Genomic DNA, 9254 nt, shown 5'->3' with positions numbered 1-9254 from the left:
TCATGACACAGTATCTTATACCAAAATTTTTATGCCAATATTTTTGGTCTGTCCTTGTTGGTAATGTTCTTACCTGCTGTAGGCGTCTCCTATTGTATGGAGACTTTCTTTGGGAAGAAAAATATTATTGGCAGACACCATTATAATCAGCTTTCCTAATAAGTTTTGTTTGAAAAATTCTTCAGAGCATGAGAAAAAATATTTTAAGCACTATTGCACTGTGTTAAAATGTTAAGAGTATTTGAAAACGCTCCTCAGATATACATTTTTCTAATGTGAGGACTATAAAAAATCATTTTAAATGATCATGAGAAAGAAGATGAAGGGACATGTGCACTGAGCTTGACCTTCCAATCATGATCAGGTGGTGGGGAGGTGGCTTCTTAGCAGACCCCTGTTCCTTTACCTTGTTCTCCTAGAGGGACAGAGAAGGAACAAAGGACTTGGTTACAACTTCCTGGCAGCTTTTCATGCTCCCAAAGTGGGAGTCAGTGCCTTTGCTTCAAAGTGGGAGATTACAGAGCAGCGGAAAGGGTACAGTGAACACAGGAGGCCTCTTCTGGAAGCAAGCTCGATGTGTGTCTTCTATTTTAGAGGCAGCAACCTTGAATGAGGCAATTAAAGTTTACAGGTAGATATTTCATCCACAGTACAAAGAAGAGTATGGAGCTCTTTCGTAGGACTGTGGTTTTGCTAGGCCTCTCCTCTGAAACATAAATTTAGACTAGTGTCCCATACATGAATCACTTTCATCTCTTTCTCTATATTATGTGTTATCTCTTTCTTTGTCTCTCATGTGCATATTCTCTTCCCCTCCCCTTCCCTCTCTCCCTCCTCATCCCGCTTTCCCTTTCCATCTCTCCCTTGCTGTTTTTTCGTCCTTCCTCCAGTCCTTTCTCTCCAGGATATCACTACATAGCCCTAGGCTTGCTTCAAACCTGTGATCTGCCTGCCTCTGCCTCCAAAGTGCTTACAATTGTGTGTCACCATACCCACCACAATGGCACTGTTTGAAACCGATTCCAGATTGGAATGGAAAAAAAAATATATGAAATGACACACAAGCTGATATTCGCATTCAGTCCAGGGAAATAGGAATGTAAATTCCAAGACACAGCAGGAATCGTGTGTCATCATGTGTCTGCCTGTGACAAAGAAGTTAAGGGTTTGTCTCAAAGGTCAGGCTTATGAGACAGATAGCTAATGACAGATCCTTGAGAAAAGTCACACACGCTCTTAGGCTCACATTCAGTTTCACACTGCCTTGCATTATTATTATGAAATTGTCTTACATTATTATTCTCAAGTCTTGTGGTTTAAGGATGTTAATTGTTCTTTGGGCGGGGGGTGGGTGGGAAACATAGTCAAGCTTCATGTAAGTGAAAAGAGTCCTTGGAACTGAGACCAGTGATGTAAACAACAGTCAGGAGGAAATTTCCTAGAGCTGAGAACTCTTCCTAAGAGTTCTTCTAAGGGGAAGGTGGCTGGGGATTGAGGTAGCATACTAGAAACACTAAAGGCTGTATTCTTGTGGTGTCCTTGTGGCCACACTATGAGGGAAGCAGATAATATTCTTTCTCTCAAGACAAGAAGAGAGCCACTGAAATCTAGAAAAGGGAGAACAAGAATTCATCGACGGATACCAATAACACCCAGTATCTGTATAAACTGTTAAACCATAACTGTTAAAAGCAATTGCTTGGTAGAGCTTACTGTTTACAGCTACAGTATCTTTTACACAATCTACTTAAAGCCCACAGCAACATCAAGAGCGGACACTCTTGGTATCCCTATTTCACAGATGAAGAAGTAGACTCAAAGCTATAAACTGATGTTCTCAGGGTCACACAGCCAAGGGATCATAGAGTTCATCCTCCTGTCTCACACTGTCTCTTACAAAGTGTTTCCCAGTCTTAAAAATGGAAAACACAATAATAAATGCATGGTTGTTCTCCATCTAATAAAATCTCACTGTTCTGAAACCCTTGTTAATCACTTTGCCCTACTTAATGAGTTGTCATCGGAGAAAGAACAGGAGCCCTTTCCCCTTGACCCCTGGTGCTGCCTGCTCCTCATTCTGCGATGGCTGAACCTGTTAACTTGATTGAGTTGAGAAAGGTCTAGGAGAACAGTACAGCTTATGTCCAGGCACCTCTAAAAAAGAACTTTTTAGAGGGAAGTTCACCCTAAATACAGGCAATGCTATAAAAGTAACTTTTATTTTCCTGGTTCAGTTGTTGTCTGGGAGCCTTATTGCCTCCTTCTGCTAACCTAGGCCTAGTCCTGGAAGCGTCTCACCTCCATACAATCTAACGTAGGCCTAGAATGTTTATAGCCTATGAGACTTACTGCTGAACAATCTCACCTTTACTTGTTCTTTCTAAGCTCTGTGCTGGCTTGGAGTAGTGCAAGTTTCAGGTAAAGAAAAGTTTAGATCCAAACATGGTGGTACATGACTTTAACCCCAAACAATAAAGGTAGAGTTAACTTGCAGAAGGAAGCATTCATGTTTAAAGTGATGTCTATTTGAGTGTTAGAAAAGGTGAGGAATCAGAGAAAGACTTGACAGAATAGTATACGCCCAACTCTCAGGAGAAGAGGAAAGGGAAGCTACTTAAGGGGCAATGCAGAGAGAGAAGCAGCAGTTTTATTGGGACAGTAAAGAGAGAACTCAGATGAAGACCAAAGGAGCCAGAGAATGAGAATGAGCCAGATTAGAACAGGTTGCTGGAGTTAGTTTAAAGCCAAGCAGAGCAATTCAGAGGCTCAGAGAAAGGTCAGATTGAATAAGTTAGCTAGAATAGGATTTTGAGCCAGAACAGCTAAGTTGAACCAGCCAGCCCAGAGCTCAGTAAGGACAAGAAAAGGTGAGCTTCAGTAAGTCTCAGAGGCTGAAAACATTTCAGCCTAGGGTAGACTGTACGGCGGCTAGAAGCTTCCAGGATTAGGCCTAGGTTAGCAGAAGAAGGCAGTAAGCCTCCGAGACAACAGAAGCAGGCGAATAGAAACTATTTTTACACAACGCCACCCCACAGGGTGGGGACCCAGACAGAACACAGAGAGGAAAAGAAAAAAGCCAGCAAGTTTGAGGCATGCTTTCTCGCTCTGCTTCCCGATGATCACCATGACCTGCTCTGCCAACCCCTCCCCACCATGCTATCTGAATCCTCTGAAGCCAGGAACCCATGTAAATACTTCTTTGCCCGAGCTGTTTTTGTCAGGTGTCTCAACATGGTGGCAAAAGTCCAACTAGCCCACATGCTGTCATGACTAAGTAAAACTACCTTAATCAGGGCCTTCGTGAAACCCGTTTTGATGATTGATACGAAAGAGAACCTGGTGCGATAAGTGGTCCTGGTCCCCCAAACTTACATATATCTGTGTAAAAACATAACCATCACTAATTTCTCAAAACACGTTTGCTGATGCTGAGTAGACACCAGGATCTGTTCCAGGGACTGGGAATGAGAAATGATAAAAGCCAGGTACCCTCCCTCATCATGAGCATGGGGAGAGAAGAGGTGGGTAGAAGAATGACTTCAGTGATGTGGGACAAGCAGGCAGAGGAGGCAGGAGTTCTCTGTGTGTCCGTGGAGTGCTTGGGGCTTCACTCCAGAGGCGGCTCACAGGGGAGTGTTTAGACTGGGGAAACAGGAATCCTCCCCTGGAGGAAGGCAGGAGGTGGACAGGTGAGGGGTGTGTGTGTGTGTGTGTGTGTGTGTGTGTGTGTGTGTGCATTGCCCAATGCAGGTTCTGGGAATCAAACTCAGGTCCTCTGTAAGAGCAGGACTCACTCTGAACCCCTAAATCATTGCTACAGCCCTTCAACATTTTCATAAAATTGTCACCTTCAGGGCAATCCAATTTCATTTAACCAGAACCAACTAAGCTGTGGGTAAGAATAGTGAGCCCCCAAGTTTACACTGAGCTGTTGGCACGCTGTGTGCTTTAAAAAAAGCTTGGCGGGTGGTAGACTGCCTGTCAGAAGCCACACACACATTACAGGAGAAAGAGAAGGGGAAAGCTCCCGTGTGTCTGCTGGGTGTGCTGAGGTAAAGAGGTATAAATGATTATAAAGAAAGAAAGAAGGAAGGAAAGAAGGAAGGAAGGAAGGAAGGAAGGAAAGAAGGAAGGAGAGAGAGAGAGAAAGAAAGAAAGAAAGAAAGAAAGGAAGGAAGGAAGGAAGGAAGGAAGGAAGGAAGGAAGGAAGAAAACTGCCCTTGCTAAGTATGTAGAGAAGGATGGGCAGGCGCAAGGCAGTGCCGTGGCTTAGCAGGCCAAAGAAGGCTGAGGGATGACTACAATTAAGAAAGAACAGATGAATTTGCATTTTCTGTCGTAGCTACTACTCACTCCTGACCTACCTTCCTTCCTAGCCTCAGAAACACAACTGGAAGGCTACTAAGGGTCACAGGCCTCTCCTGTGTCACATCTAGGAATGGAGAGTATATGGTACACACAGCTGCCTGCATGTGCGAGTGTTTGCACTTACATGCAATTGTGTACACACTATGTCCATTCATGTGCTCATGTATGAGTGTGTGCATGTGCAAGCAACTGAAAGTGCTGTCCTTGTGCTGGAGAGCTACCTCAGATGAGGGAGACTCTTGCCACCAAGCCTGACAACCTGCATTCCATTCCCAGGACCCGCACAGTCAAAGGAGAGACCCGAATCCTGCCAGTTTTCCTTCGACTTCTCATCTCTACAGACTTGCCATGGGGTGTGCGCCTGCATGCACGCTCACACACACACACACACTTATGCATATACACACTCACACACTCATACGCATACTCACGGGATCTTACATACACACATATACTCATGCACTTTCACAGTCACACATGCATACATGCATGCACATTCACACACATACACTCACACTCATAGACACTCACATACACACATATTCACACACGCTCACAGATGTATACACACACACGCACACACACACCCATACAGTCACACAGTAGACAGAAGCATAAATTTGCTAGCCTGCGGAACACTCTGCCTAATAGTTTTGTGTAGAAACTTCTCCTCTCCCAGTATCTAATTACACATATATCAGTTAAGATGTTGATTGTCATAAAAACCCTTCACTTCCTGAGAAGTATTTCGGACGCTAGTGTCTCGCATATGCGACAAGTGATGATAAGACTAAAGCGAGGCCTTGTGCAAAGCAGCCTGGTTTTGCAGGGCGAAGCAGAGGAATTAAAGCTGACTATTTCGGGAATGGGACCTAACCTGAAAGTAAAGACCCTGTTTCCTGACTTAGGTTTTTCCACGGTCAGTCTCCTACCACAGCTTCGTGGACAGTAAATGGTTTTTTTGTTTTGTTTTTTGTCCCAGGGAAGAAGGCGTGGGTGGTTGATTTAGAGAGTGTTGAGCTGGTACTCCTTCAGCACAAGTGATTTACTGGAAATCTTTCTCAATTGTTCTTTTAATAAGTTTCCAGCTGCTTTCTCAAGGAAAAGCAACTGTGAATAGGGAGGTCTGGCCCTCTGACCAAGAAGATGAAAATCATCAAAGGGCTCTTCTTATCCCATTTGTGTGTGCAGAAAGACAAAAAAAAAAAAGGAGGAAAGAGGAAGCTTTCTGCAGAGCTCTACCAAGGACTCACTGCAGGAGTCTATTTCCTTGAAGGTCAGTCTGTAACAAGCCCAGCACCCAGGAAGTGATTCAATTCAGCTTAGGGACTGTATCTGGTAATTACGCTCTCCTTAAATCTGTACCTGCATTGTAAATTGAAGAGAAAAACCTCCCAGAAGCCTTCCTGTGATCCTTTCCTAACAGGCAATTTCAAAACAGTTTAAGAAGCTTCAAGGTGCGGGCAAGTCTTTGCTATGTGAGCACATGGCAATTAAAGACTGTTTCCTGTAATTGTGTAGAAATCAGAATGCATCCTTTAAAAAATCAATGAAATAAAGTAAACTATCCATCCTGGACACTTTGTCCCCCATTGTCAATGCAGGTATAACTGGGTGGCCCTACCAAGCATCTATTTTCCCAAGAGATGCTTTCATTAACTCAGAGTCACTTCAGAATCAGGCCAGTTAGACTAGACTTTGTGATGAATTTTCTTCTTGGTACCCTCATGAAGTCGACTTATTTCTTCTACTCCCTGATGGGGTATGACAAGTCAACATGAACACCATAAATTAGGGGAATTAAAGAGAAGGCTTGAAGTGTTCCTGGGAGTAATTTGGCCTCTAAATAGTGCCTGAGTGGCATCCTGTCTCTGTTCATTGGTCCTGCACCTCCCAGCACCAGCTCTTGATCTACTGGTTCCTTCTGCATTCTACCCTAATCTCCTCCTCAACCCACATTCCTACCCTTAATTGCTTACAAAAGGGTCTCAAATTCTAAATCCTGTCATCCCTTAGATACACATAGAATCCCAGTGTGAAGCTGAACTAATTAGAGAAATCAGTGGAACACAATTTTCTATAGTTGTGCTGGACACCCTCTGGATAAAAGTGAAAATGAAAGTACTTCATATTCCAAGCATGTCCTGGCTAGTTTTATGTCAGCTTGACACAAGCTGGATTCCTACGAAGAGAGGGAACTTCAATTGAGAAAACGCCTCCCTAAGATCTGCCTGTAGGGCATTTCCTTAATTAGTGATTGTCGGGACAGGGTCCTGCCCACTGTGGGTGGTGCTATTTCTGGGCTGGTGGTCCTGGGTTCTATAAGAAAACAGGCTGAGCAAAGCCCTGAGGACAAGTCAGTAAACTGTACTCCCCAAAGGCCTCTGCATCAGCTCCTGCATCCTGCCCTGATTGAGTTCCTGCCTTGACTTCCTTCAATGATGGACAAGGTGGAAGTGTAAGCCAAATAAACCCTTTTCTCCCCAATTTGCTTTTACGGTCATGGAGTTTTGTTGCAGCAATAGAACCCCTGACTAAAACACTGTGAAGCCTGCACCTCACAGCAGGCACTTTCTGTGTATACGAGAAACTCTGACCCTCTTGTAAAATGGTTTTGGGAATTGTCCCAGAGTAATCTGAGCAGTGAGTTCATTGCCCACCTGGGGGCAGTGGACTCAGAGGGACATTTCCCTGGTATCATTTATGTTGATCTTTTAATCATTGTTATTATTACCTGTTGAAACCATGAACATACATTCATCCTAAAAATCTCTCCAGAGCCATTTTGCCATATCAACTTTGGATAAGAAGAGCGAAATAAGATGCTCTTTTCACATAGGATGGAACAAGTCTGTGACTGGGATTGGACTAATGGTTCAGTAGTTAAGAGTAGTGTCTGCTCTTCCAGAGGACCAGAGTTCGATTCCCAACACCCACATGGCAACAACACCTACTTGTAACTCCAGCTCAAGGTGATCCAACACCATCTTCTACCTCTTTAGGCACGGCACACATGCTCATAGGTATGCATACAGGTAAAACACCCATATACACATAAAATAAGGAGAAATCTGTTTTTAATTGTATGGCATGATATAAAATGCAAGGAAAACTATATTCTGAGAAAAATTAATTTATAAAAAAAAATTTCTTGTAAATAGCCAAACTTTAAGAAGTTGAGCCCTTTCTGGTCTTGGCTCCAAGATGACCAAAAAAAAAAAAAAAAAAAAAAAAAAGTCAAGCTAAAAAGGGCCATGGTCATGTGCAGCCAATTCACTGCACAAACTGAGCCCGGTGTGTGCCCAAGGACAAGGCCATTAAGAAGTTTGTTATTTGGAACACTGTAGAAGCTGCTGTCAGGGACATATCCTAAGCAAGTGTCTTCAGTGCTTATCTGCTTCCCAAGCTCTGTGTCAAGCTGCATTACTGAGTGACCTGTGCCATTCACAGGAAGGTGAATGGGTCAGGAATGGGTCTCATGAAGCCTGGAAGGACTGAACACCCCCACCATGATTTAAAACTACTGGTGGTGCACCACAACCTCCATCAAAGCCCATGCAAAGACAAAGGATTTGGTGACAGAAGGACAAGAAAAAAAAAACACTCTAGACAAATAACATGGAAGTTATACTTTAAAAAAAAAAGAAGTTAAATTTTTGTTTTGTTTCCCTGGTTAATATTTAATAAATGACAAGGGCATTTTGGAGAGAGCTTATTCTTTCTTTATCTGAAAGCTTGTTTGCTTGGTGCCTTGTTTGTTTGTTTTCTTTTCTTCTGATTGAGACAGTGCCTCCCACTGCAGTCCCGAGGTGACTTTGAACTCCCATGAACCACCACCCTTGGCAGCTCACTTTGCCTTTAGTACAGTGTTGAACCTGTGTCCATCATATGTAAAGGTGCCCACACACCAAGATTACAGGAAATTTTCTTTTAAATGTTCCCCCTCTTATAGTTGTGCTCAAATTACTGAAAAGCACAGCAAGTGACTGTAGCACTTTGACCTTGACTTCATCCAGGTCAAAGACCAACTACATGGGAAGCATACTGGGAGACCCTGGTGAGAGGTGAGGAGAGAAGAGGGAAGGGGAGGGGAGGGGACTGGAAGGGAGCCACCCCACCACAACACAGAGCCTTAGCAAGGATACCCAGACACCCAGAATGTCAAACTGTTCACTCCATTTGATGTCTACACGGCAAGAAAATTAATCCAACTGAGTCCAGCTGAAATTACGGGTTCACAGAATCATGAGGTATGAAAACTGCAATGGGAATGTAATGTCACTTGTTATGAACTAGTAAGTACCAAAACAAACGCGCTAGGAATTTTGTTTGGGAATCTTCCAACCTTCCACTTTCCTTTTAGTAAATATGATTGGAATGAAATTGTAAAGAAGCAAAAGGAAATGCAATTATAGGCCAACATCAACATGAAAATTGATTTAGGGAAGGGAAGCTTTCCTCATCTCAGCACAAAGTGGGCCATGTAGTCTATAAAGTGATGATCATATGAGAAAGAACCAGCCAAGCACTGCCTGTAGACAGCGGTCCATTTCATAGTAGAGAAGAAATACTGGTGAAAGTGGAGGAGAGCTCACTTTTAACAAAATTTTCTTTCTCAACACTCATTTATCATCTAGTGGCTTAATGTGTGGAAATCAGAGGTATAATCTGTGGGCATTCATTCCCCCCCCCATGTGGGTTCTGGAAATGGAACTCAGGTTGTCAGACTTAGTAGCCGGCACCTTTATGTGCTATTTCACCAGTGATACCTGACATCATCTCACATACCTCAGACATGTGATTGCTATTCACTGGACCATAGGAAGTTGGACTAAGAATTGGAGGGTAGATGTTGGAATGGAACCCATTGGAGATTGCTAACCAAA

The 9254-nt window shown here is 43.4% G+C and overlaps 1 pseudogene; it reads left to right on the top strand.

Moving 5' to 3' along the window:
- The first annotated feature begins 7591 nt into the window (after positions 1-7591).
- Positions 7592-7947, top strand: LOC110558939 (small ribosomal subunit protein eS26-like; annotated as a pseudogene).
- The last annotated feature ends 1307 nt before the right edge of the window (positions 7948-9254 follow it).

Source organism: Meriones unguiculatus, chromosome 16, assembly GCF_030254825.1.
Source record: "Meriones unguiculatus strain TT.TT164.6M chromosome 16, Bangor_MerUng_6.1, whole genome shotgun sequence".
Taxonomy (NCBI): Eukaryota; Metazoa; Chordata; class Mammalia; order Rodentia; family Muridae; genus Meriones; species Meriones unguiculatus.
The sequence above is the reverse complement of the archived record's forward strand: the minus strand, read 5'-3'. Positions and strand labels throughout refer to the sequence as shown.